The sequence below is a fragment of the Canis aureus genome, chromosome 29, assembly GCF_053574225.1.
Source record: "Canis aureus isolate CA01 chromosome 29, VMU_Caureus_v.1.0, whole genome shotgun sequence".
In the NCBI taxonomy this organism is placed as follows: domain Eukaryota; kingdom Metazoa; phylum Chordata; class Mammalia; order Carnivora; family Canidae; genus Canis; species Canis aureus.
The window spans coordinates 28,811,951-28,839,933 of record NC_135639.1 but is presented as its reverse complement, the minus strand read 5'-3'; the positions used below and the strand labels follow the sequence as shown (position 1 = coordinate 28,839,933).

General features: G+C 43.1%; 1 long non-coding RNA gene across 1 annotated transcript in view; it reads left to right on the top strand.

Moving 5' to 3' along the window:
- Positions 1–22,588, top strand: part of LOC144300816 (uncharacterized) — a 33,493-nt gene extending 10,905 nt beyond the window's left edge. Inside the window, exons 2-3 of the long non-coding RNA XR_013367591.1 lie at positions 21,253–21,327; positions 22,281–22,588. This is a non-coding gene — a long non-coding RNA (uncharacterized LOC144300816). The remainder of the gene's footprint in view (positions 1–21,252; positions 21,328–22,280) is intronic.
- The last annotated feature ends 5,395 nt before the right edge of the window (positions 22,589–27,983 follow it).

Below are 27,983 nucleotides of genomic sequence, written 5' to 3'. Positions count from 1 at the left end.
TCTAGGATCATGACCTGAGCCAAAGGCAGACGCTTAACCCACTGAGCCACCCAGGTCCCCAAGAGTGGTATTTTAAAAAATAAAATAGAGTATTTATTTTTTAAAAATTCCCATTGTTTTAGTTTGTTTTAGCCACAATATTTTAAGTATTTTAAATTTTCAAATAATATTAAAGGAAAGCATGACATAATTATGTTTAGCTAAAGAGAACACAAGTTTATTAGGTTTTTTAAAGATTTATTTATTTAAGAGAGGGCATGAGTGGGGGGGGGGCAAAGGGGGAGAATCTCAAGCAGATTCCCCACTGAGCAGAGAATCAATCCTACAACCCGGAGATTATGACATGAGCCAAAATCAAGAGTCAGATGCTTAACCAACTGAGCCACCCGAGGCACCCCAAGTTTATTGTTTTATAACAGAAATAATAATAACTGAATCATAGAACGAACATTGGGTTTGAAATCCAGAATTCCAGGTCCACATTCTGCCTCTGGGATGATAGCACTCTGTATTACCTCCACATAAGGTGATACACAATTGCAATATGTTATAATTATTGGTGGAAGGAAAAGGGTACAATTGCAGATCATTTCTGTAACCTGGGCCAAGAACCAGAGCCTGTTTGGTGCCGGTGATTTCAGAAATGAATCCAGTGCCGATGCTTGTGTGAAGGAAGGAGACTGATCCTCTGGATTTGCAGAGTCCTGGAAAATAACTTCAGTGATGAAAAACGTCTCTTTGGATTAGGCAGCCTCCAATAAGTAGGCGGATTATCCAGCTTCCTTCGTTCAGAACTGACTAGACTTGTTAGACGACTTCCTAACTGTCAGGAAGGAAGAGGAAGGGATGTGCATGTTAAATCTAGTACAAATATGAGGTGTGCTGAATTGGAAGACAAGCTTCTTTCTGTATATGAGCAGAGGATGACCAGGGAGTGGAAGTGGCTGGGGCTTAGCTGATGGCTAGAGATGGGATAAAGCTCCAAATGAATTCAAAATGATCGCATAGTCATGGGAGCCAGAGAGGCTGGTGGTTTGGGGAGAAGGGATAGAAAAAAAATGAAAAGGGAAAGAGATTTGGAAATAATTTCTCTAACAGAAAATGAAAGGTAGCATTTCCTTCAATTACAGAATTATGCAGCATATCAGCTGCATTGATGAAGCTGACTGAGACTTGTCACCAGTAGAAATCACAGATGTTTTCAAATCATGCTATTGTGTTTTGATAATTGTATTTCAGTGGAATTGATTTCTTTGGTAATCCCATATACCTTATTTTATACACTTGAAAATATAACTGTGAGAAAAGGTCCTGAGATTTCATGAAACTCTAAGGGCTTTGTCCCTGGGGATCTGCTCTAGACACAGCCCTATGGAATAGCCCAATACCATCCACCACCCCCATGCCCAACACTCCTCAATACAAGCCTTTGAGGAAGCTCTGTAGAAACATGTATGAATGTTTCAGATAATGTGCTAAAAGAGTATTTCATCATGGCTGTCACTAGGTAAAAATATTTGTTCTAGGTCTTGTATGGGAACAAGAGCTGGAAAATAACAAAAATGAAACTAGCTCTGTTCACTTTTAAAGTATTGCTAACTTGTCTTTTCAGTACTATTTGTAAAAAAGAGTGTGATCTTGGGCGCCTGAGTGGCTCAGTCGGTTGGGTGTCTGCCCTTGGCTCAGGTCATGATCCTGGGGTCCTGGGATGGAGCCCCGCATTGGGCTCCCTGCTTGGTGGAGCATCTGCTTCTCCCTCTCCCTCTGCTGCTCCCCCTGCTTGTACTCTCGCTCTCTGTGTCAAGTGAATAAATAAAATCTTAAAAAAAAAAAAAAGACTGTGATCTCTTTTTTTACAGAAGTAATAATATATCTTCATTGTTGAAAAATTATAAAATGTATGTGAGTAGAAAGGAGAATTGTTCAATTTTCCTTAACCAGCTTTTAAAAAGTATGCTGCATTCTATGTAGCATTTAAAAAAATAATATAGAGCTACCTATTCTGACATGGCAAGATTTCTATCACATAGTAAGTGAGAAAGAAAAAATAGTACATAAAATAGAATCCCATTTTGGGTGTTTTTTTTAGACATACATATGCAAATGCCTAGGAAGGCACACATCCAACAAGCATTGATGTCAACAATTTGCAATTATGTGTTAATATTAGTCAATACCAATTTTCTCACAGGAAAGGAAATCCTTCAAGGAAAAGCACAGTGTTGATGCTAGGATTAGCAGCTTCGGGGTGTCCCAGGTATATCCTGTGGCAGCCCATAGTGATGGCTCCTTGTGTCAGCTGGCTCGTGTCTGGGAGGGGCCCGCTGGGCACCCCCACAGAGACTCCTTGGCCTGGGCCTCAGCTTTATAGCCTCAAAAGAAACCCCAGAAAATATAAACACTTTTAGCTGCATCAGTTATACCCACAATCAAGTTGGGTCTTCCTGAAGTTGCCCTCCCCAGCCTGGCCTCCAGGTTACTTTGATTGGATTTTGGTGTTCACAAATTTTCTTGGGACTTTTTTTTTTAAGATTTTTTTCTTTCTTTCTTTTCTTTTTTTTTTTTTTAAGATTTTGTTTCTTTATTAGAGAGAGAGAGTGTGAGTGAAAGGGAAAAAAGAGAGAGAATCAGAAGCAGACTCCACACTGAGCACAGAGCCTAACATGGGGCTCAACTTCGAGATCATGATCTGAGCTGAAACCAAGAGTTGGATGCTTAAACAACTGAGCTGCCCAGGTGCCCCTAAGACTTTATTTTTTTAGAGCAGTTTTAGGTTCATAGCAAAATTAAGAAGAAAGTGCAGATTTCCAACATACTCCCTGCCCTCACACATCCAGAGCCCCCCCCCCCCCCCATTTATCAACATCCCCTACCAGAGTAGCACTGGTTACCATTGATGCAAACATATGGACACTTCATACTCACCCAGGGTCCATAGTTTACACTAGGGACAAACGTATAATGACCTGTATCCACCATTACAGTATCATGCTGATTATTTTCACTGCCCTAAAAATCCTCTGTGCTCCACCCATTCATACTTCTCCCCATGGTGGGACATTTTAAAGATAGCAACTCTAATTCCTAAAAAGCAGATCCAATCTCCTTTCATTGTCAGAGGGGGCCTGTCAGCTCATTACACTGAGCACACATCCTTTCCCCATCCCAGGGTCCAAGATCCTCCAGACCCCAGGGAACTGGGTCCCATTGATAAAGATGTGAATTGATTGTACGTGAGTTTGGCCCTGTAGATACGGGTGTGCCTTGTTAGGTGGTAACCACTGTGAGCTTAATCGACCCAAGCTCCAGGCAGGGACTGGTGAGACTGAGGAGATTCTGTCTCTGGACAGCTGGGACCAGGCTCTCTCGCCTGCACTAGGACCTGATCTTGGACACCGGGCTCGAAGGAGCATGGCAAGTCTGTAACAGAACTGAGTGTGGTCTCCTGAAGGCTTGTTGGGGTTGCCGAAGCAGCTAGTCCTTTCTCTCAGCTGGCCCTCACTGCAGGCCCATGAGGGCTTGAGGCTGTGTTTTCATTCCTGGCCATTATTCCAAGACAATGGATTTCTTGTCAGCAACAGTATTTCTTTATTATTGAAAGGCATGCTACTGATAAGAATGTTTCATAAAAGCCTTCCCTTCCACCTCTGACCTTCCATGTAAAAGATACTGTCTACATACTCCCCCTGTATCCTTGGGGTATACCCAGGCCATCATCACTGCATTGACCATGTATTCAAGTCCTGATTGTCTTATTATTTCCTTAACATTTTGCTTTAAATGTGCTCCCTTTTCTCTTAAATAAATTAATTTTGTTAGGAACTATGTCAGAGATATCTAGGAAATCATAATTTAATGAACCACATTTTTCTCAATATATATTAAATATATAAATATTTATTTATATATAAATATTATATATAATATAGTAAACATTTAAAAATTTTCCCATGGATCCTCTAAAGCACCCTCCCCAGGTAGCCCCCACTAGTGGTATCCCAGCCTTGCCAAAAGATACCCCGGCAAGGTCTATAAACTCTTCAAGAGATGTTCCTGGGTCATCTGTGTTGTCACTGTTGACTCCTTTCTCTGAAACCACTCAGTCTGCACCTATGGGCACATGTGGCAGGAAGGGGCAGGTCTGTTTTCCTTGAGGTCCCACCCTGCAAGTGGGGATTTCCATGGTGAGGTGCCCTTTTTCATTCAGAGTTAGATTTCCTTCCTCTCTGGTAGAGAGAGACCAATTCTTTCATTGATCAATGATGAAAACAGGGTGAGGACTCTGATCAGCCTACCTCCCTGAGTAATGATGGCCCAACAAGGCCCTGGAAAGGAGGCATCAAAGGTGATGGAGGTTACTGGCAGCTATGGAGAAAGGATGGGCTGGCCTGACTGTCTATTTGAAGGACACACGTGTGCCTCTTTTCACAAAGGTAACTGATGGATAAATGTTTGCCTCTTTTCCACAGAGAATTTGAGGCAAGGGTGACAGTGAAAAGCAAGGGCTTCATGGGTCCTGACTCCATCAGTTACCAACCTATTGCCTTGGTCAAATCCTTTCATCTTCCTGAACCTCAGCTACTCCCAGGAAAACGGGATTGATGATATTTAGTCACACTTGTCTTATCTGCCATCTAGGCTGTGGCAAGGATTAAATGAGCAAAGGAAAGAGTGACTGATCTGAGAACTCTAAGGAAGGTTCTCAACTCTGGATGTTCTCTGGAATAATGTGGCAGGGAAGGGAGGTGGTTTAAAACAACAACAACAAAAACCAATGCTGTAAGACCCAAATCCAGAGATTCTGCTTTAACTGGTCTGGAGTGGGTCCTGGGCATCTGTATTTTGAAATGTGCTTCTGGTGATTCTCATGGGCAGCCAAGATTGAGAACCACTTCCCTAGAGCTGTGCTGTCCCATATAGTAGCCATTTGCCACATGTAGGTTATTTAAACTTAAATTAGGTAGAATTAAAATTTTAAATTCAATTCCTTATGCTAGCCACATTTCAGGTAATTAGTGGTCACATGTGGCCACTGGCTTACCATATTGGACGATGCACAGATAGAATATTTCTATCATCACCGAGAAGGCTATTGCCTCTTAAAGCATCACCCACAGGTCAGCAGCATCAGTCACTGGGAGCTTCCTAGGAATGCGTACTCTCAGGCCAGCACCCAACCTACTGAATCAGAATCTGGATTTTAACAGAATTGAACAAAATCTCTAGCGTCTTCCTCAAGTTTGTAAAGCACTGCTCTTAAGCTTACATTCCACTCATTCATTCTTTCAACTAATGTGTATCAAATGCCTGGCATGTGCCATGTATGTTCAGGTGATAGAGAGTGATCAGGGAAAAACATAGCAATGTCTACAATTCTAGCTGGAGGAAGCGATCATTGCGCAAGAAAACCAATAGGCAAGCTCAGTTGAGAGTGAAAAAAGTAATACAGGAAGGAGTATTTGCTAGAGAGGCACTATGGGGGTGGGGCTGCTACTTTAAATTGGGAGGGAGGGTCAGAGAGTATCTCTCTAAGGAGGGGACAGTTGAGCAGAGCCTGAGTAGCAAGGAGCTGACCGGAGGAAGATGGGGGGTGGTGTGTTCTGGACAGAGATAAAAGCAACTACAAATGCCTTGAAAGTACATTGCCAGATTTAGCAAATAAAAATACAGAATGTTCACTTAAACTTCTGCTAAACCATGAATAATTTTTAGTATATCTGGAATACTGCATGGACATACTTATCCTAAAAAAAGTATGTGTGGTGTACCTGAAATTCAAATGTAACTGGACATCCTGTATTTTATGGAGACCTTACCTGAAAGAGGACCAAGGAGGGAGCTGAGTTGGAGGGCCACAAGGAGGAGCAGGTGATCAGGGTAGTCAGAGGGCAGGGTGCCATGAGGAGGGCTGGGAGATATAGCAGGGCCCCAATCTTGGGCTACAAAAAGGCAAGTTTTTAAAAACAAAATGGTCACCAAAGGACTGTACTGACAACTGCTGTTTCTTCCCCTTGATGAAATCACTGGCTTTACCTTCCTGCAACCCTATGGTTTCTGGGAAGGGCTTCTTGGAAGATGAACAATTGTCCAGGCTGTTACGCCTGGGTGGTGCTTGGAGAGACCTCGGACCACTGGTTGACCTGCCTGAGCATAGCGTGCAGTATATATTGTTTGGCCTGAGCTTTTAAGTGCTCTTTCCCTGTTTGTTTGTTTAATTCCTGTGCTTTTGTATGTGATCCCCTATAAATCTCGGTCTCCTTAAGGACCATGTTTGACAACTTCATTTCCCCCCAACTGGAGACATTTCCCCTGCTAAGGGTCAAAAAGACTAATTATCCTAAACTGAGTATTGGAGACACCCTCAGGCCACACATGACCCAGAAGTGCCTGATCCCAGCCATATGAATAGAAGAATTCAGTCAAGCAGACCTGGGCCCAGAAGCAATGATGTCCTCAAAGCCCAACTGTATCCTTGTCAGAAAATAAACTCCTGGCCCCTTCAACAACAAATGTGTGGAAGCTCATTGTAGAAGAGACCCTAAAGGATCTTCCATTCAAACACCTTAGTTTATGCGTGAGGAAAGCCCTGGGAGAATCATGATTTGCTGAAAGGTCCCAAATGTATGATAGGGCTGGGACCTGAGCTCAGAGCTTCCAAAATCTCTGTCCCATGCTCCAAGTTGGGTTTGGTGTGGGGGGATGTGGGAAGGGCAACAAAACAGCAGCTGACTCTCATAAAGTGCTTTAACACTTAAAAAGTACTTCTTTGTCTCGTTTGAGGTGGGTACAATTTCCATTTTGCAAGCGGGGAAGCTGGAGCTCAGAGAGGTTAAGTGACTTGTCCAGGATCACCCAGCTGTTAAGGGACAGGACCTGGAGTAAAATGCAGATTCAGGCTCCTTGGTCTGTTTCCACTATAACCTGGAAAAGCAATGAGAGTAGCACACTGACCACCAGTGTTATTGAAGATCAAGGGCTGGCAGGTGTGAAGGAAAGGTGGCTTGAGAAATCAGAAAGAAGAGGGCTCACAGGGAGCCATGCTGGCACTTTGCATGCATAATCCCCTTCAACTGTCACATCAGGTTTACACTTGAGGAATTGAGGTTTGGAGAGGTTGGGTGGCCACTAACCACTCAGCTGATTAGTAGCAGAGCTGGGACTTCAATCCAGATGTGTCTGATTTGAGAGCCTCACCACATCCCTAACTGGGCATGAGGAAGGTTCAGAGAACATGTGAGAAAAAAGGATCAGGAAGACTTACAGGGACAATGAATGATCCTGGGGGAGGGGGAGGGTGGGACCTCTTCCGCCCTCTCCACAGCTGGCCCTGTACTCTGCATGCAAATATTGTCCCAGAAGCATTAGCTAAATCCCCTCTTCTTTTTAAAGTCTGTAGATTGGCTTGGGGGCCGAACCATGGCTCTACCTGTGTTGCTAGTCAGTTCCGCCCTTGGAACTGCAGTGTTGGCCCCCTGGCTTCTCTGGCCACACCTAACAGATCCTCCTTCCCCCTGAGCTGCCTCCCCCAACTTCCAAAGACCACCAGCATGAGGCAGGAAACAGAGCTGGATTGTCTTGTTTTCATGCAAGAACTTGTTATATCTTCTCCTGCCTCCCTCCCTCCACCTCCCAGCTTCTAATTTTGTTTCCAAAATAATTGTGAGGTTTTTCCCCAACTGAGGGTCCCTGATTGACTACTAGTAGGGAAATTCCTACCAAGGCTCCCCTATCTTTTCTAATCAACCATCTTGCTTGTCTGTTGAGAGAGGGCAGCATCACTGAGTCTTCTCATTTGCCCTGGTACTTGAGTCCTCATGAGTAGTAGGTTCTCATTAATCTTTCCACCCTGGATTGACAGTGCAAGGGAGGAAGAGGCAGAATTATTCTGTGGGGCTGTCATCACTAATGTTTCCCTTGTTTAGATATCTTTTGTAGCTGAGGAATCTCTCAAGCCTGGCGTCTGGGACATTCCTCAGAAGCCTCCCCATTAGACGAGTCACTGGATGACCGACCCTCTTATCCTTTTGGGGAATGCTGGGAGTCGGCACATCTGTTCCAGGGACTCAGGGTTCACACATGGTCAGTGGAGCCTACTGTCCACCAGCCAGCTGCCATATTGTTTCTTATCGTCCTTGGACAGTGTCTGCAATCCTCATAAAAATGAATGAACATTTGAGTCCAAGGGAATATTAAAATGTTGTCAGAAAATGTAATTAATATTTACTCCAGGCAGTAAAAGCCAACACCTGGGGCATAGGAATGGAAGATATATGGGAATTCCTCACATTGTTTTTGCAATATACCTATTGGTAACTGAAAATATCTGACAATGTGTTTTAGATAGATGGACAAAATATGTTTTACAACCAGACTGAGTAAGTGAGCAAGAAGAACATGAAGAACAGTGTGGAGCAGACAGGCAGGAAGTGAAGTGATTAAGATGAGGGCTTCGTGGTCAGGGATGGTGGGGTTGGCTTATTGCTTTCCAATGGAAGAGCTCTCATACCTTAAACAGGTTACTTAACCTCTTCAAGTTTCAGTTTTTGTCACCTGGAAAACGTCAACCTCCCTACAATATCAGGAGATTAAATGAGATAATGCATGTACAATATTTAGGATGATGCCTGAGGCTTCATATGGGGTCACTAGATGGTAGGAAGAGGGCAAAAAGAGACACAGAAAGTACAAAGTCTTTCCTCATCCAATCTCAATGATTTCTCAGACTCTGTCTTTTGAGGCCCCAGACCCTACAACCAGAGACCCCCCACATTGTTATATTCAGGCTCTGGCTTTGACTGGCAGTGCCTGAGTGATAAAGTAGGCTTCCCACAGGATGTTTCCTGACATTCCCACTGTTCATCTTAAAGGGCCAGCAGGAGGGTGCTTATGGATCCTTCTTAGCTTGTGACCTTGGGACCATAGTCAATCATTCATTCATTCATTCATTCATTCATTCAACAAAACCTCACTGGGTAAGGGTAGTGGGAACCATGGACCAGGCACTGAAGTTGGCATGGGGATATAGCATGGAACAAAACTGACCTGGTCCTTGACCTCTGGCTGCTTAAATTCTAGGAACTTAGCCTTTCCCTCTGATTTTCTCTGGCTCTCCTCCTCGGCAACACCCAGGCTTAGTCATTCTTCCAGAATGCAAAACCCCCTTTACTGCAGCACGCAGACAACGCAGGCACACAAAGCCACAGAAGGCAGGGCACAGTGACAAGATGTTGGCAGTTACTGGGCCTGATCATTCTTTAGCTGTGCTTGTTGGATATAATTCGGCCTTGGGAGAAATTCAGGGTAGCCAGTGGTACAAAGCTGAAACTACCTCATCTGCAAATACTTCAACTCTAATTGGCTGTCCCACCCACCCCACTTCCATGCCCACTATATATTTTTAAGCTAGTCTCTGCCCTAGACTATCTTACTTCTCTGTCTGCAATCCCTATCAGTCTAAAACCCTTTTTCCAAATTACTTTCCTTTTGTAATCAAATATGCCCTCCACCCTGACCATCCTGCCCCACCTTCACCCTGCCTTCCCAGTCACAGCCGCGATACTCACCTAACTCCACCAAGATGTTCATGCTTCCTAGAACCTTGGATACCAATTAATCACAAAATTAGCAAACCTGCCCAGCTTCTCAATTGGCAACTTTTCCATTCATGTGTTCTACAGGAAAACTAGAGTAGCAATTCAAAACAACACACACTAAAGGAGAAAGAATTTTATTTCTTTTTTTTTAATTTCTCTTATATCTGCATTCACAATTGTTAGTAAACCTCTCATTTGTGAAAACTCTTTACCTTGAATGTTCTCAAAAATATATTGCTATTGTATCCCTTTAGAATACCAGATCAATATTATTTATTGAGAACTGCTTGTGTTTTACGACCTATAGAGGAAGTCTTATATATTCTTCACAAATAAGACCTGCAATATGCCCAAAACTATAACTAAGCACATACTAAAGGCTGGGGCTCCAGCGAGTTCTGTATGGTGAGATTATAAGACTCAGTCTCTGAAAAGTGAATGGTCTGTGTGTGTGTGTGTGTGTGTGTGTGTGCGCATGTGTGTTTGGCCAAGCCAAAAAAAAAAAAAAAGATATTTACCAATTATTTTGTGATTTTTTTAATATCATAAAAAAGGAGTCTCCATTAAACCTAAAAAGAAAAAAAAAAAAAAGGAGCCCACCTAGGTTCTGGACTCAGACACAGTCCAGGTCTTACTCTCCTTTCTACCATGAACTTGTTCACGGAATTGGCATAAAAATAAAAATAGAGAATAGATATAAGTTGATTACCACAGTGCTTCAGTAAATGGTAGCACAGAATGCTACCTGTGTGCCCCCAAATCTATTTTCTTTCTTTTGGTGACATAACCTTGATTTTCATCTGAGCCTATAGACTTCTTTATAGCTAGGTGCAGCCATGTGACTAGGCCAATGAGTTCTGAGCAGAAGAATTGTATGAAAATTCTCAGGAAGTCTCCCTAAATAGAAGAGATACTCTTCATCATCTTCTGCCTATTACTGGTCTGGACTCTAGATATGACAGCTTGTGCCCCAACTGCTATTTTGGAGCATGAGGTGGAGGGCCACACTCTGAAGGTAGCTGGCATTACAGAGAGCTAAAGAGCGTGGGTCCTTGATGAGCAGGGAACTGCCATTACAGCTCTGGACTTCCTGAGGATTTCTTTTCATAAAGCATAAATTAATTTTTCTCATATTTAAACCATTACTTTTTTAGGTCTTAGTTTCCCTGGGTGAAACTAATCCTAACTAATATACTATAATTATTATTGTCATCATTATTTTACTAGTACTAGTCCACAATCCTGCTCACTCACAGATTCCTTTTTTAGGCCACTAGAAACAGCCTAAATGTCATCCATAGCATAATGAATTTTGCCTTTGTTCTGATCTCTGTTGCCAATCTAATCATGCCTTTAATGTGGGGACCCCTGCATCCTCCTAGCCCCTGAGCGCATGCATGGTATCCCTACTACTTTTCCTCCTCTGCTTCCTGATTCTGAATTTTCTAATTTCTAAATTCCCTATTCTAGGTCTTTCCCCACTTTCCATGGCTTTTCTTGAAGAATTCTCAACTGACTGGGTGGGACTCAAGTACCCTGAAAGCAGAGGAGCGTTTGGGTGAGATAGAAAGGAGGGGGAAGCATGCCAGGTTGGGAAAAAAAAAAAAAAGCAAAAGGAAAAGCAGATGGAGCATAATTAGGGGACTAGATATGAAGTGGCTGCAGATTTCTGCTGAGGGTGGTAGGAGAGGAGATTGAGTTGGGAAGAGCTGGGTGGTGGGACCCTATTATGGGGGGTCTTCACAGCGCAGTAGAGGAGTTTGGACTTGATCCCAGAGGAAATAGAGAATCACTGCAAGTTACTGAGACGGGGCTGCAACACAAGGCAAGTGATGCCTCCAAAAGAATGAATCTGGCTGAAGTGTGCAAAACAGATTGAAAGCAGGAAGAGCCTGGAGACAGGGAGACCAGTATAAATCTTCCACCCAGTAATCAGATGGTCAAACATTGTCAACAGACTTTGAAAGAGGCCGTATGAGACAGCAAAATTAAAGTGTAGTGATTTCAGTTAAACAGAATAAGAAGCCTTAAACAAAGTCTTTCCCCAGAACTTCTGACACAGAGAAACTAGTAAGCTTCCAAATAGTGAAAATTGGTTCAATCCTTTTGGAAAAAAATTTGGCACTATGGATCAAGAGCCTTAAGAATGTTCACACCCTTTGACCTAGTAATTCTACTTTCTGGGAATGCTGGGGAAATAATCCAAACTACAGAAAGAAAAAAAAATGCATGGAGATCTTAATCACAACACACTTGATAATAGCGAATAATTAGAAATAATCTAAATGCTCAGCCACAGAAGGATGGTTAAGCAAACTGTGGCTCTCAGTTACATGTCACTCAGCCATTAACTCTGAGGAATAAGAAAACCAGACAGATGACATGAGAATGCCTGTGACATAACTGGAGGAAAGTAGGATGCAAAATACATTGAGTGTATATCATACAACACCCTCCCCCATTGTAGAAAAGTAATATTCTGAATTACTCTTGGTTGTTTCATTAAAGTGTGAGGACTATAGATTTTGTTTCTTCTCTCGTAAAAAAAAAATGGTTTTTTACCAATATGCTTTTGTTACATCTATACTTTTAATGATAGGGAATGTCAAGGAGAAGTCCTTTTCATTCCGCTCTGAATTGTTTGGCTTGATGAGAAATTATGTATGACTTGTATGGTTTTTTTTAAATGATTTTTCAAAAAAAGTAGATGATTTTTCATTTTTTGTTTTTTTTAAAGATTTTGTTTATTTATTCATGAGAATACACACACACACACACACACAGAGAGAGAGAGAGAGAGAGAGAGGCAGAGACACAGGCAAAGGGAGAAGCAGGCTCCACGCAGGGAGCCTGACTCAGGACTCGATCCTGGGTCCCCAGGATCACACCCTGGGCTGAAGGTGGCGCTAAACCCCTGAGCCACCCGGGCTGCCCAGTAGATAATTTTTCTTTTTCTTTCTTTCTTTCTTTCTTTCTTTCTTTCTTTCTTTCTTTCTTTCTTCCTTCCTTCCTTCCTTCCTTCCTTCCTTCCTTCCTTCCTTCCTTCCTTTCTTCTTCTTCTTTCTTTCTTTCTTTCTCTTTCTTTCTTTCTTTCTTTCTTTCTTTTTCTTTCTTCTTTCTTTCTTTCTTTCTTTCTTTCTTTCTTTCTTTCTTTCTTTCTTCCTTCCTTCCTTCCTTCCTTCCTTCCTTCCTTCCTTCCTTCCTTTTTCTTTTTTTTTTTCAGTAGATGATTTTTCAACGACATATATTGATAAAACTGGGGAAGCCTTGAGAAATTCTCATGTCATCACAGGCATAGATACTACTTCTATTCATCTCCTCTATAATGTGGTTTTTAAAAAAAGGTATAGGCTTTCAAGTGTGTGTGTGTGTGTGTGTGTGTGTGTGTGTGTGTAGGGGGGAGAGTCTGAGTTTGAATCCTACCTTAGCTAGATGACCATGGCTACATCATTTGTGAAGTAGGGAGTAATCCCTTCCTTGCATAATTGTTGAGGAAACCAAGGGAGACAAAGTACAGAGAAAGAGAGAGAAATCTCCTTAGCACAGAGCTTTGCATTTAAGAGACCCACAGTAATGGTGGCTTTGAAGATTGAAGGCTGTTATGTTCTCCCTTCTGTTTTCTGTATCTTGCAGGTGGGTAGCTGTCAGCTTATGAGGTCACCATCTGAGGAAGGAGACAGAGCTCTGAGTAGTTTCTTCAGCTTCAGTCACCCCATGCCTCTGGGCTGCTGTTACCTTGACTTTTCCCCACTGTGATCCCACCAGATAATTTTGGCTCCTTTATCTACCGTTACAGGGCTTTTCTGACTGGACCATACTTTTGTAACAGTGTATCATGAACTGATTTTACAAGACAAAGTTTATCTTCAAAAGGAAGTTTTATTCTCCCTATACTCAGCCAGCGCATATTTAAGAATGGTTTATGTTTTCAACATTAATGCTGGAATATAAAGTGACCTTTGTTTGCTGAGATCATTCTGCTCTACCTCCCTTGACCCCAGCTTTATGCGAGTCCCAGTTTTACAGCCCTGCTCAGAGCTGCACAGGTTTGTGCAAGATGCTGTACAATTTTAAAGGGTCACTGAGATTAGAAGAGAGACAGAGGAGGAATAAGACAAGGAAAACTGGGAGACCACATAAGGCAGAGCAAGTTAATGCCAAAAATGATTTTGGGGGCATGCTAAACGGCACCCCTAGTCTCCTCAACATCCTGCTTAATAAAACTTTTACTCAAGCATCTTTTCTAAGTTTCTCAAGGAGTACTTAAGTGTGGGAACCCATTCAAAACCTTATTAAAACCCAGGGAGATGATGGTTATTGGCTCTGCGCGGTCAGCCAAGCCTGCTGGTCTGTCCGGGGATGGCACTTATTGACTCCCCAGCGTTCCCAGCATACCAGGCACTGATGCTGTGGGAGAGAGGAAGTCCCTTCCTTCCCCACCCTGGATTCTGTTCTTGAGCCAAGCATGTGGCCAGTCTGAGAATAAAAACACCGTTTGTGACTCTTGCACTATAGACACTGCCCCTCCAGAAAGAGGGAAGCCAAGAGCCATGGTCACATGAGAGAACAGAGCTGGGCTTGGGACCCTGTTCTGTTCCCTTCGCAGCTGCCCCTAACCCCTTTGGCCTGGGGCTTGCTCACTGAGTCATTGGTTTCATTTTCCAGTCAGCAGTACGATGTGGTGAGCTGACTTAGAACGAAGGTTGTTGAATTCCTGGTACCAAGTACTAACTAGGTGTTTAGTGATGTTTGGTGAATAAATGAATGCATGCATGTATGCATGAACAAATGAATGAAACTTTTTGTTTATTTCCACACCACCATTTTCACTCTTTTCTTATCTTAGCTCCCACTGGCAGATGAAAAATTATGGCTATTTGTTGCTATGTGTCAGGCCATCTTTCCTTGTTATTGACTTTTAAAAGAATTATGACTTTAAAAGGAAAAATACCTAGAACATTATTTAAATACAAACAAGGAGTCTGAATTCTATAACCATGTGGAGCAGAATTGCCCTGTGAATGGGAACCCCAGTGCTGAACTGTGACGAGAAAAGTTTACTTTCTCAAATAAAAAGAGAGAATAAGGAAGGGAGGATGGCAAGGAGGGAGGGAAGACAGAAAAAGAAAGAAGCAGAGAAAGATTGAGAAGGAAATTTGAGTTCTGGCCCTTTGGCACAGACTTGGCCATTCATGGCTTTGTAACCTTGATCCTTGGTCTTCCCCAACTGAGATGTTGACAGGTCAGTTCTCAGACCTTTATGAGTGCATTTGAATCATGGTGGTGGTGGGGTGGTGGTGGGGAGTTGTCATAGTCTTTGCCAGGATGGGGATGGGGCCACTATTACAAATGCAGATTCTCGAGCCCCTCCTCCAAAGACTTTGACTCTGGCCCCGGGGCCCTAGGAGGGTAGCCGTTCCAAAAGTTCACTTTGAGAAAACAGGACCCAGTGGTCTCAGAGAGGATGTGGCTCTGACTCCTGGAGGGACTGGGAGGTATACAGTATTCCTCACCTTTTGGCGTAATAGCCAACCACTTTGGGGCATGCTCTAGCTCTGGTTTAGCTGGGAATGACTTGTTGGTAAGTGCTGGAGGCAAAGGAAATGGTACATTAGCATCTTAGAGACTAGCAGACTCTCTCACCTTAGGCTTTGCTACCTTGGTTGTCAGGACTTGTTTTCTTTTTTTTAAACCCTGGCTTTTTTTTTTTTTTTTTTTTAAGATTTTATTTATCCATGAGAGACACTGAGAGAAGAGAGAGGCAGAGACACAGGCAGAGAGAAAAGCAGGCTTCATGCAGGGAGCCCGATGTGGGACTCAATCCTGGGAGTCCAGGATCACGCCCTGGACTGAAGGCAGGCACTCAACCACTGAGCCACCCAGGCATCCCTGTCAGGACTTGTTAAATGGGATCTGGATTAGTGCAAGTGTACTGGCTTCCAGCTGTACTTACGTGTATGGAGTAGGACAAAAATAGGACCTCCCATGTAAGGGTTACTTTGAGCATTTACCCCTATATGATCTCATCTGACTTCAGGGCATAGATTTTCACTTTCGTTTCAGTGATAGGGAAACTGAGATACAGAGGCTTCTTGCTAGAGAATGTACTGCTCTTTTTTGGCACACTCAGGAAGATTTCAGATCTCCTAATTCCTGGTATCAGGAATGGTTTTCCCAATGTACCATGTTGCAGAGAATTGTTTATTTATTAAACTAAAGGACTGAGGAATTATTAGCAATAAATTTCTAAAACTTCTTACTTAGCCAGAATATTGATAAAGTTCCAGTGTAGACAGAGATTACTGCTCTAATGAAATTAATGATGAAAATTCCTGGGGGTGCAGCCTGTGCAGTCCAATCTTGTGAGTGGGCACAAGCATATGTAATATATATTTGCATACATGGGCTTCAGAAAAGAGATGGAAAGGGATATATGAAATGATAACAATGATTATGAGTAGTGGAATTATAGGTGATTTTTATTTTCCTCCTTGTGCTTTTTATATATTCGTTATATTTTCTATAATGAGTCATTTTTAAAAACTTATTTATTTGACAGAGAGAGTGAGAAAGCACAAGCAGGGGGAACAGGAGAGGAGGAAGCAGGCTCCCTACTGAGCAGGGAGCCCGACACATGACTCGATCCAGGACCCCGGGATGATGACTTGAGCCAAAGGCAGATGCTTAACTGACTGAGCCACCCAGGTGCCCCGATAATGAGTCATTTTTAACAGAAAAAATATACATTTAATATATCTCTCTGTGTTGATAGATACTTGAGAGTTTCCAAGATGCATTCATGTATTTGTTGATGGATTTTGTTCTTACTCCATGAAAATACTCTGAGCAGCTATTATTTTATTATCCCCATTTTCAGAGGAAGTAACTTCCCTGATGTCACACCATATAGCTTATAAGAGGTGGACAGTGATGTGAAACCCACCCTCCGGTGGCCTCTGCCTAATACAAGGAACCAGAAAATGGGTCTTTGCCAGTGTCTCCACCTTCATGGTGCTGGGAGCAGCCTGCTGCCCCGGGGAGGGCAGACATCCATGCACCGGTGAGATGGATTCTTTCAGTCAGCATGGAGCCTGTTGAGACAGAAGTGTGGGTGCCCTGCTGCAGGGCTCCAGGAGGAAGGCCAGGAGGGACAGAGGCAAGTGTCCCTTGCAACACCGGCGAGGTTAAGCCACCTCGCTGTCTGGAGGGTGACCTGAGCATGGCCCACCACGCCCGGATGCTATGTGGCAGAGAGAAGGGAGGTGGTGACACTGAGGCTGTGCTGTGCTTCTCTGAGGATGCCACTCTGCCTGCCCAGAGATTGTAAATGACTCTCCGGTGGTATTGGATTTCTTTCCTTTTAACAAAGAGCTAGCAGTCCCTGGACTGCAGAACAATGGATTGAGTCAAGGGAGGAAAAGAGAGAGATGTGGGACCAAGAGGCTGGTGTGGGAACAAGAGGGGCCTGGGCATATAGCCAGCCCAGCGGGCATGTCCTGTGTCACTCGACTTTCCATATAACTTTTATACGCCTGTTGCTTTGTTTTCAAAATGGTCATGAAGTTCAGGATGTTAATGAGGCTTTTCTCGAAGGATTCTTGTAAGGTTCAAATTGATTCACTTGCTCAACAAATTATTATCTACTGTGTTTTTGAGATCCTGTTTTAGGTGCTGTGGGTAGAGCAGTAACCAAGACAGAAATAGGCCCAGGCTTCATTTGGGGAGGCAGACAATAAGCAGGTTAAGTGTATAATAAAACTTCAGACTGATGAGTTCAATAAAAGACATAAAGCTGAGTGGAAGGCATAAAGGGGTAAAGGAAGCTATTTTATTTTATTTTATTGTTTTTTTTTTTTAATTTTTGTAATGCCTACTCCCAGTGTGGGGCTCAAACTCACAACCCCAAGATCAAGAGTCACACACTCTGCCGATTGAGCCAGCCAGATGCCCCAGGAAGACCTCTCTGGAGGGGAGAGACCAGAGCAGAGGCCAGGAAGAAGTGAGAGAGTGAGTTGGGTGGCATCTGGAAAAGCGTGATGCAGAGTGGATTTAAGCATGACAACGGATGTGATAGTCCTGGCCTATCAAATGGGAACAGAAAGACCCTCCAAAGTGGCCACTCCTCACTGGTCTCTTGGCTCTCTGACAACTAACAAAGAAGTAAGCAGTCACAGAAATACAACAATTAAATTTGACATTTCCACCGGTCCCGGAGTCCTACTTGTGAGTGCCATCCCAGAAAAAGAAAATACTTTCTTCGTGCCTCTATTAGAACCATGAGCATCTTACATTTTATGATTTGTTTAGATGTTGGTCTCCCCACTGGGACATGGCTTCTGTGGACAGGAGTGCCTCTCACTTCTCAGGGTTCCTGTGGGGTGGTGGTGAGTCACATAGCCTTTGAAATCATGGGTTGGAATCCTGGTTCTGTCATGTACTTACTGTGTGAATTCAAGCATGTTGCTTACCTTTCTGAGCCTTGCTTTGGTCATCTGTGAAGTGGAGGCATGTTTGGTTTTTTTTTTTTTTTAAGATTTTATTTATTTATTCATGAGAGACACACACACAGAGGGAGAGAGAGAGAGAGAGAGAGAGGCAGAGGCACAGGCAGAGGGAAAAGCAGGCTCCATGCAGGGAGCCCGATGTAGGACTCGATTCTGGGTCTCCAGGATCAGGCCCTGGGCCGAAGGTAGGCGCCAAACCGCTGAGCCACCCAGGCTTCCCAGTGGAGGCATGTTTATAGCCAATTCACAGGGGTGTTGTGAACAGGGCCTAGTACATAATAATTGTAAAATTATAAATTGCTCATTGACAATGCCCACATTCCAGATGCCTGCCATATAGTAAGTGCTCAATACAGTTTGTGGAATGAAAGCTTTAGCATAAGAAAATGCTGCATGAAGAATTTCACACTCCTCTGCTGCTATTGCCAGGGGATATGCAGTGCCACCAGGAGGGACATTGCCATTGTCTTGGAACACCTATAAGACAGGCAAGGGGGGCAGCCCCAGTGGCGCATGCGGTTTAGCACGGCCTTCGGCCCAGGGTGTGATTCCGGAGACCCTTGATCGAGTCCCGAGTCCGGCTCCTTGCGTGGAGCCTGCTTCTCTCTCTGCCTGTGTCTCTGCCTCTCTCTCTGTGTGTCTCTTATGAATAAATAAATAAAATCTTAAAAAAAAAAAAAAAAAGGCAGGCAAGGGAGTTAAGTCCTCCAATCTAACTCCTGGCCCCAGGGCCTGTTTTACCATCTTGTTCTCAGATGGAAAACATGTCAAGCCATTAACTTGGTAAGAAATGATACAGTGCCTGATCTTTGCCTGGAGCTAAAAAGCAGCCATTTGCTTCCCCCCTGCTACTGGCTATCTTCCAGCTTCTGCACATGGGGTATCCTCTCTGCCCTTTCTGGAGCCATAGGTGGGGCTAATACCCACCCCACCTTGGTGCCGTGTTGTAGTCACCTCTGTGATTTATGGAAAGCAGTCTTAGAATGAGGTGAACCAGGCAGAAGATAAAGCAGAAATCTCAGAATTTGGCCAGATATAAAACATACCCTAAGTTGACATGTTCCAAAGGTGAGCCCAGTAAGAACCATTTTGGTGCATAATTACCCATGTAATTATGTGGCTTAGAAAAATTGAAACAAGCAGTTCATGGTCCTGGAAAAGAGGATTTGAAGGGAAAAGGGAAGAACCACTCAAATGGAAGAATTGGGTGTTTGCATGGCTACAATTGGTTGATGTCAGGAGGCAGGTGGGGACTGGGAGTGGATTCTGAGTGGCTGGCAGGAGCATCTGCAGAACAAGACCTTAGCAAAGTATCTCCCTGGGGATTTCCTCCTTGCTTGCTCTAATTAACAAGCAACTGCCAGCATTTTGTTTGCTTCCCTAAGACCCAACCCTGGCATGAGGAAATAATAGCGACCTTGAGAACTTACCCTCACTCTGTCTTGTGCAACCTGATGTAATGCAGATTGAATGTGTCTTCTCCCGTTTCTCTGAGTCAGGACTGGGGGAACTGGAGAGTGTTTATGTCTTCTAAAAGGTGGGGAGGTGACCTGGAGGGCTGATCCCCTTGCTCTCCCTCCTTGCCCTCCCCTTGCCCCATTCCTTGGGTTCTTCGTCCAGGCAGGCCAGACTCAGCTGAGTGACCCTTGAATGAGCCGCATTACTGACCTTTGGTGAATCAATGCCGGGAATTTGGTGTGTGTAGTTGAAGTGGGCCGCAGATCTAGGCCAAAGTGATGTTTTACACTGAAGGGCTCTGTTAACACCATGTACATGAAACTAGGGAGAAAGTAAGGTATAAGGATCCCCAAAATAAGAGTCCAAACTGCTGGCTTACAGCTCTTGGCTGTGTGACTGTGAGCGAGTGCCTTAATCTTTTCTGGCATTTGTTTTTTCTTCTGTAAAATGAGGTACTAATTCCTGCCACACCTAACACACAGGGTTCCTAGGAGAGTCACACTTGAGCAAATGTACAACGTGTGATGAAAGTACATGGCGGGGATTCCTGGGTGGCCCAGAGGTTTAGCGCCTGCCTTTGGCCCAGGTTGTGATCCTGGAGCCCCAGGATCGAGTCCCACATCAGGATCCCTGCATGGAGCCTGCTTCTCCCTCTGCCTGTGTCTCTACCTCTCTCTCTCTCTCTCTCTCTCATAAATAAATAAAATATTAAAAAAAAAAAAGTACATGGCTCTCCTCACAGGGTGGTTGTGAGGCTCACCCAAGCAGTTAACTCAATGACCAGCACATAATAGACAATAAAGCATTGTAAATAATTCTCTTTGTTGCTCATCAGAATTCTACATATGCAAATGTGACCTTAGACCACAGAGCCATATAAAATGTGAATTCTTATTTTCATTTTTATTACCTGTGGTTATACTGCCACCTGTTCAGCCCAGGGAAATACTTCCCATCCAGGTGATTTTAGTAATCCCCCGTCATCTTCCCTGCATTTGCAACTCCTCAATTCAGGCCGACACAGTCTCTTCCTCAAACATCATAATAATCTCATTGTTTCTCTTAAAGGACAATGTCTTTTTTTTTAGATTTTATTTATTTATTCATAAGAGACACAGAAAGAAGGCAGAGACATAGGGAGAGGGAGAAGCAGACTCCTCGCAAGGAGCCTGATGTGGGACTCGATCCCAGGACCCAGGGATCACGACCTGAGCCAAAGGCAGACACTCAACTGCTGAGGCACCCAGAAGTCCCGACAAATAATGTCTTTTATGGGCATATGACCTCAACACCCTCTGGGTTGGTCTTTGATGCAAACCCCCTTCTCTGCTGTAGGGATCAGCTGTCTCTTCCCCATACCTCTGCTTATCCCTTGAGCTGTCACTGCCAGGTAGTCTTGTCTTTACTCTCATCTTTTCTCAGGCTCAACCTTTCACAGGCCATACCAGCTCCTTCCTTTAGGAGACTTCCTCTAGTTTACCTACCTCACAGATCCCTCATCTTGTATGAGCTCAGTTTATGTTCTATGATTTTGCTTTTGCCTACCCATGACTTTTTAGCATGCTTTGAGCCATGTGGCACAGACTAGGTCTTTGGTTACTTTTGAATTCCTGGCTGGCACCTAATGGGGCATGGAGACAACATCTGAGGAGGTTGTCCTTAACTGTGAGACTCTCACCTCATTGTCTACATTTTAGGCCTCTCCTTAGCAGCAGAAGTTCCTTGAGGAGCAGTGCCACCTTTCCATGAAGCATCTTATGTCAGATGTCAAGGTGAGTCCCTACCTCCCACCATACCCAGGGAAAGCTTTAAGCTGGTGCCTGCAAATGGTAAACCCTGCATGACTCACAGCTGTCTTACTCAAGCATAATTGCTTTTGTTTTCTAATTTGGCAGGGACCTTGAAACCAAAAGAAACCCATGCAAGGGGTCTGTTAGAGCCTCGGTCAGTGTCTCTTCAGCAAACTGAGATTTTTCTCCTAGTTTGGTTTTCTGTGTATATCTATAGACAGATGCCCAGGCTGGGTTCCCCTTTCCTGCGCCTACCTCTCCATACTCTGGTTTGGTCTATACCTCCCTGGGAAAAAAGCAGTCCTAAGCTCCATGTGCAGATTTGCTCTCAAGTTTCTCTTCCCCTCTTTGATTTCTGTTCACTTGGCATTTGTGTGTGCACTTGACACTTGGTACAGATATAGGATAAGTAGGAAACTTTCTTCTCTGTAGAGTCTTACAAGCTGGTGGAACTTCCTCCCGCACTGGTAAGAGGCTTCTAAAGAGGGACCCTGGATTCCTGCTCTCCTCTCTGTTCCCCTAAACTTTTTGGGTTAAGGACCACTTTGAAAATATTTTGAAAGCTATGGATTCTCTCCCCAGAAAAGGTGCACATATATCCAATAGTTTGCATAAAGCCCCAGGGGGTTTATGGACTCCATGAAGCCCATCCATAAACCTATAGGCCCTGGGATAAGGAACACTTCTGGTCTTAAAAAAGAAATTAACAAGGATGAGAAGAGGAAAAAAATCTCCTCAAAACAACCTAAAAATGGAACACAAATAGGTGAATGAACCTAACTATATTTCAGATAAATAACATTACCTTAAGGAAGGGAGAGTAAACAAACAAACAAAAACTAATGAATATTGAATTCTAATTGAAGGAGTTTTTCCTATAGTGACATGGGTAACAATCTTAAAATGTTTTTTGTGTGTGTGTGTGTGTGCTGTAGAACTGAGCAAATGAATAAATATACTGAAGATAATGGGAGCCAGTTCTTGCTGTTGGAGAAGAGAGTTACAAATATAAAGAGAAGGAAGACTAAAATCAAATTTACAGTATTGGGATCCCTGGGTGGCACAGCGGTTTAGCGCCTGCCTTTGGCCCAGGGCGCGATCCTGGAGACCCGGGATCGAATCCCACGTCGGGCTCCCGGTGCATGGAGCCTGCTTCTCCCTCTGCCTGTGTCTCTGCCTCTCTCTCTCTCTCACTGTGTGCCTATCATAAATAAAAATTAAAAAAAAAATAAAAATAATAAAAACTGTCAAAACTTTATAAAAAAAACAGTATTAAATTAAAATGGGAGGTATCTATGTGAGTTCATGGTTGTGTTTATGTACAGATATAGAAGTAAGTTATTTATATAGATATAGATATTTATACTTATATTTCTTTGTTCTGTCTGCTAAAAAGACATAGAAGTGGACACCCAGTAGCACTGATCACACCTGGCATCTAGATCTTGGTTTCTAAATACCTTTCTCCACTAAAAAACCAGGACTCCATGGAAAAATGGCTGGTTCCAGGGCTCAGAAAAGGAAAAACAAGATGAACCTAAACTATCATGTTGTTCCAGAAGTCAAAAAGGTGCTAAAAAGATAGTGGCAACATATCAAAAGGACAAAGGAGTCAGAAGAGGTTCCCACTGGTCAAATCTGGGGCAATTTGAACATTGAATAATAATAGTAGCATTCCCACAGAACATTCATAGAATAAAATAAGAATCTATCAACTCATAATACCCAGAATATATAAAGAATATATACAACTCAACACCCAAAAAATAAATAATCCAATTTTAAAATGGGCAGAACACACAGACATTCTCCAAAGAAGACATGCAGGTCAACAGACACATGAAAAGATGCTCAACATCGCTCATCATCAGGGAAATGCAAATCAAAACTACAATGAGCTACCACCTCACAGCTGTCAGAATGGCTAGAATCAACAACACAAGAAATAACAAGTGTTGGTGAGGAGAAAAAGGAACACTTGTACACTGTTTGTGGGAATGCAAACTGATGCAGCCACTATAGAAAACATTATGGAGTTTCCTCAAAAAGTTAAAAATAGAACTGCCCTATGATTCAGTAATCACACTACTGGGTATTTATCCCCCCAAAATACAATAAGAGTAATTCAAAGGGATACGTGCATCCCTAAGTTTACTGCAGCATTATTTACAATAGCCAAGTTTTGGAAGTAGCCCAAGTGTCCATCAATAGATGAAGATAAAGAAGATGTGATACACACACATACACACCATGGAATATTATTTAGCCATAAAAAGAATGAAATTTTGCCATTTTCAACAACATAGGTGAAGCTAAAGAGTATAATGCTAAGCAAGATAAATCAGAGAAAGACAAATACCATATAATTGCACTCATATGTGGAATTTAAGAAACAAAACAAGGGAAAAGAAAAGAGAGACACACACACACAAACCAAGAAACATACTCAACTATAGTAGAGTCTGATGGCTACCAGAGGGGAGATGGGGGCACTGAGTGAAGTGGGTGGAGAAGATTAAGAGTACACTTATTGCAATGATCACTGAGTAGTATATAGAATTATTGAATCACTATGTTTTACACCTGAAACTAATATAACATTGTATGTTAACTAAACTAGAATTAAAATGGAAAATTTTAAAAAAAGAATCTATGAACTCGTACTAATATAAATAATAAATAAGAAGGGAGAATTCTCTCATAGGAGAATATCAACAAATAAATGTAGAAGGAATAATCAAGTTAGAATATCATCATTGTACAACCATTAGTAATAATTGACATAGACAAGAATCATCAGTAGATGCTACAACTTGGAAGTTTGATGAAAAACAGGATATTTACATAAACTGAAAACACCCCTCTACAAATTACTTATTAGCTACAAAGGGAAAATTAGTAATTCCATCATGGGCTAACCTGGTGAACACAACCATAGACAATGAGTCAGTTAATGATACCAATAAAGAGATAAACTGACCTCATGTGCCTCCTGAGAAGGACTCAGTATCATTTCTATGGCGCATCTGCCAAAACTGAATCTAATTATGAGGAACCATTATGCAAACCAAATTGAAGTCCATTCAATAGAATAAGTAACCTGCGATCAAAATTTTTTAAAAACCTAGTTCATGACATTAATAAAAAGCTGAGGACCTGATCTATATTAAAGAAGACTTAAAGAGATATGAATATGTAGTAAGTGCAATGTGTGAATCTAGATTGGACGCTGGATCGGACGGGGAGGGATAGCTATGAAGTAGGACAGTGTTGGACCAGTTGGTGAAATTTGCATACAAACTATGGATCAGATAATAATTTGGTGCCAATGTTACATACACACACAAATACATATACATACGTGTGTACATATGTATTTCTACACTTACACATTCTCTTGGGCACAAGCTGAAGCTGCAGCTCACAGGTGGAATTTCTTCTTCAGGCAAACTTCAGTTCTGCTCTTAAGACCTTTCAACTGATTGAATGAGGCCCACCCAGATTATCTAGGATAATCTTCCTTACTTAAAATAAACTGATGATATCCACAAATACCATCACAGCAACGTTGAGATTAGTACTTGACCAAAAAACTGAAGACTCTAGCGTTGCCACATAGTCACCAAAAAATGACCATCACATAAGCCCAGCATCTACCCCAGGGCCCCTACCTGTCCAGTCCATGTTTGTGGAGTGAAATGGCTCATTCCTAACCTCAGCACCATTTCCCCAGGCAAACCTCAGTGTCTGACCACCACGATATACTCATTCTACTGTCCGCAGGTGGTTATCAAGCACGGTGCGGGGGATGGTACCAAAGAGGCACGATTCTACAGATCCCCCAGTCTAGGGAGACGAAACACAGCCAGACGAGTGCAAGACAACCTACAGGTACATTCCCACATGATGCCATCAAGTCCCTTTCATCTTCTTGCAACTGCCTTTCCCAGGTTTCTCTTTCCTAGGTGATGACAGCCCCTGGGCTGGAGTTCCTTTCTCTAGCTTGCTCCCCATCCAGGTTGTCCTGTGTCTGGGCTGTTGGTGGAGTTTTCCTCAGACATGACTTCGGTCACCTCCTCCCTGCTTAAGAACCACAAGAGCTCCTCCTTAGCCGCTGAAGTCCTGTCTAAATACCTCTGTCTGGCTTGCTGGCTCTCCATAATCTGACACTACCTGAGGGCCACAACAGCTTTTTTTCATATTTCTAAAGGATTGGGAGAGAAAAGAAGTAGTCTGATTCCGTGCTGCTCCAGCAGGCAGGAGATTGTAGGTGGGAACTATGGGGTGACCTAGGTGCCTCAACAGAAAATAGTATTCTCCTTTGTTTTTAGTGTGTGAATGTGGGTTGCAGGGGTGGGGGTGGGGGGTAAAGGTGGTGTGTGTAGAGCTCCGATGATGCATAGAATATTGTGTGCAGCACCCATAGGACTTCTCCACTTACCAGTCTCAGGTGGCAGGAAGTCACAAAATACTGCACATCCAGTCTGAACATCAATTGTGTGAGGTTTCTGATAGTTTAGACAGACTATTGTTTACCCCTAAATCAATGAGGGGAGGCAATAGGAGGAATACTTTAGATTCTCAAGAAAATGCATGTTTGTTTTGAACGCCTCATGTTTGTGTGGTACGCTTGTGTTACACAGATAGGCAGGAGGCAAATTCTTTAAATCCCTGTTGGCCATGGTCAGGTATTTGGCAACTGAAGCTGGGCAGGGACATGATCCTAGAATGGAAGCAGGAGACTGTGAAGAATGAACGTTCTAACAGCAGTGAACTTAGCAACATGTCATGGATGGCCTCGAGCGGCGGAAGCTCCTGGACACAGAAATGGGGGTGGGCAACCCCCTTTCAGGGAAGCTGCAGAGTGAAGTGAGGCTCCAGGAGAGATGCTGAGCAAGATGACTTCCAAGAGCCCTTACCCTGGCCTGCCTCCTCCCCTCCCACCCCAGATCCCCAGCCAGGATTTCCTCAGTGTCTGCCGAGAGGTGGCGCCAAGCTGACGCCCCACTCAGAGCCCTCTCTGCACACCAACCTGCTCTCCTTTTTGTCATTCAGATTCCACCTACCCACAGCAATGTTCTTAATAATAAATTATTACAAGGCTGCAAGAAGTGACTGACAGAAAGAGCTATTGTACATTCACTTAATGGAATGTTGTGTAGCTATTTACGCTGAAGTGGTAAAGACTTAATAATGTCAAAAGATGGGCATCATATACTATTATGTGAAAGAAGCTGGTTACAGTTTGACCTGAATTTTGAATATTAACAAAATGCATAGAAAAATCCTGGATGGGACACCTGGCTGACTTAGTTGGTTAAGTGTCTGCCTTCCGCTCGGGTCATGATCGGGGATCCTGGGATCGAACCACCCCACCCCCCTGAAGCCTGCTTCTCCCTCTCCCTCTGCCTCCCACTCCCCCTGCTTGTGCTATCCTCTCTGTCAAATAAATAAATAAAATATTAAAAATAAATAAATAAAAATGACTGGATGATGTGTACATCAAAATGTCATATTCTCTGGGTAATGGGATTGGAGGTATTCTCTTTTTATCTATTTTTATAAATTTTGTAAAATCAGCATGTTCTGACTTTTATTGGCTTTTACAAAAAATTTTTAAAAACTCTCTTCATCAAAGTAACCTCTTTCAAAAAAAAACAACAAAAAAAAAAAACAAAGTAACCTCTTTCCCATTAACTCTGACCTACACTTATCTTTCCTGTCTCTAAATCTTCTTGTCGGTGTTGTACAACTCACTACATGGCTGTATTCTTTCTTAGTGTTATTACAAGATTGTTCTATTCATGTTAGTCTTGTCTCTACCATTAAGAAAAGTTTTCTCTGGCTAAACTGTGACTTTTCTTGCTTTGGCATGGAGACATGCTTTGGCATGATTTCTTGCAAGGCTTAGCACTATTCTGGAATTGACCACTTGGTAGTGGCTTGGTCCTGGATCCTCATGGTGCCTCCTCAAGGGCTGGATCCTCAATCCCTCTCAAGGGCTTCCCAGAGAGGCCCTGGACCTGGGAATGCTCCCAAACGCCCACAGTTCTCCTGGGGATGGAAGTGAAGCTTGGTTCCCGGCCCAGGTATTCAGGAACCAAGATTGTTCAACCCTATCCCACTACTCTGTCTCTATCTGCTCTAGTGATTGGACAAAGAGACCTGCAGAAACCTAAGGCCCTGTCTGAATTTCAAATCAGCTGTCCTCTAGCAGCTAGGGCACAATTGGAGGTTGGAAGGTAACTTTTGCATTCTTTTCTCATTGTTTGCGAACGACGTTAGAGCTGAGAGAATCTTTAGTGACTATCATTCTTTCAGAAGTTACCCCATATCCTAGTCTTGAAAAATAGCCCATTGCCACAGTGTCTACTGTGGTCTGGATACCATGCCAGACAGTGGCTTTGTCCAGCAGACTGCAGAGAGGAGGTCTGGAGAGGCATCCCTTTGTTCTCACGCCTCGTCTGTGCTGGGAGGCAGTGACTCCCTTACATTTTTACCAGCAAACCCTGTGAAATGGCCTCTGCAATGATTTCATTATGCTCTTTCTACTCCCTAGGCAATTCATACTCCAGGGGCTACCATTTAGCTATTAACATCTCTCTTTTCCATCACTAAACCGGAGGGGCAGCATAGCT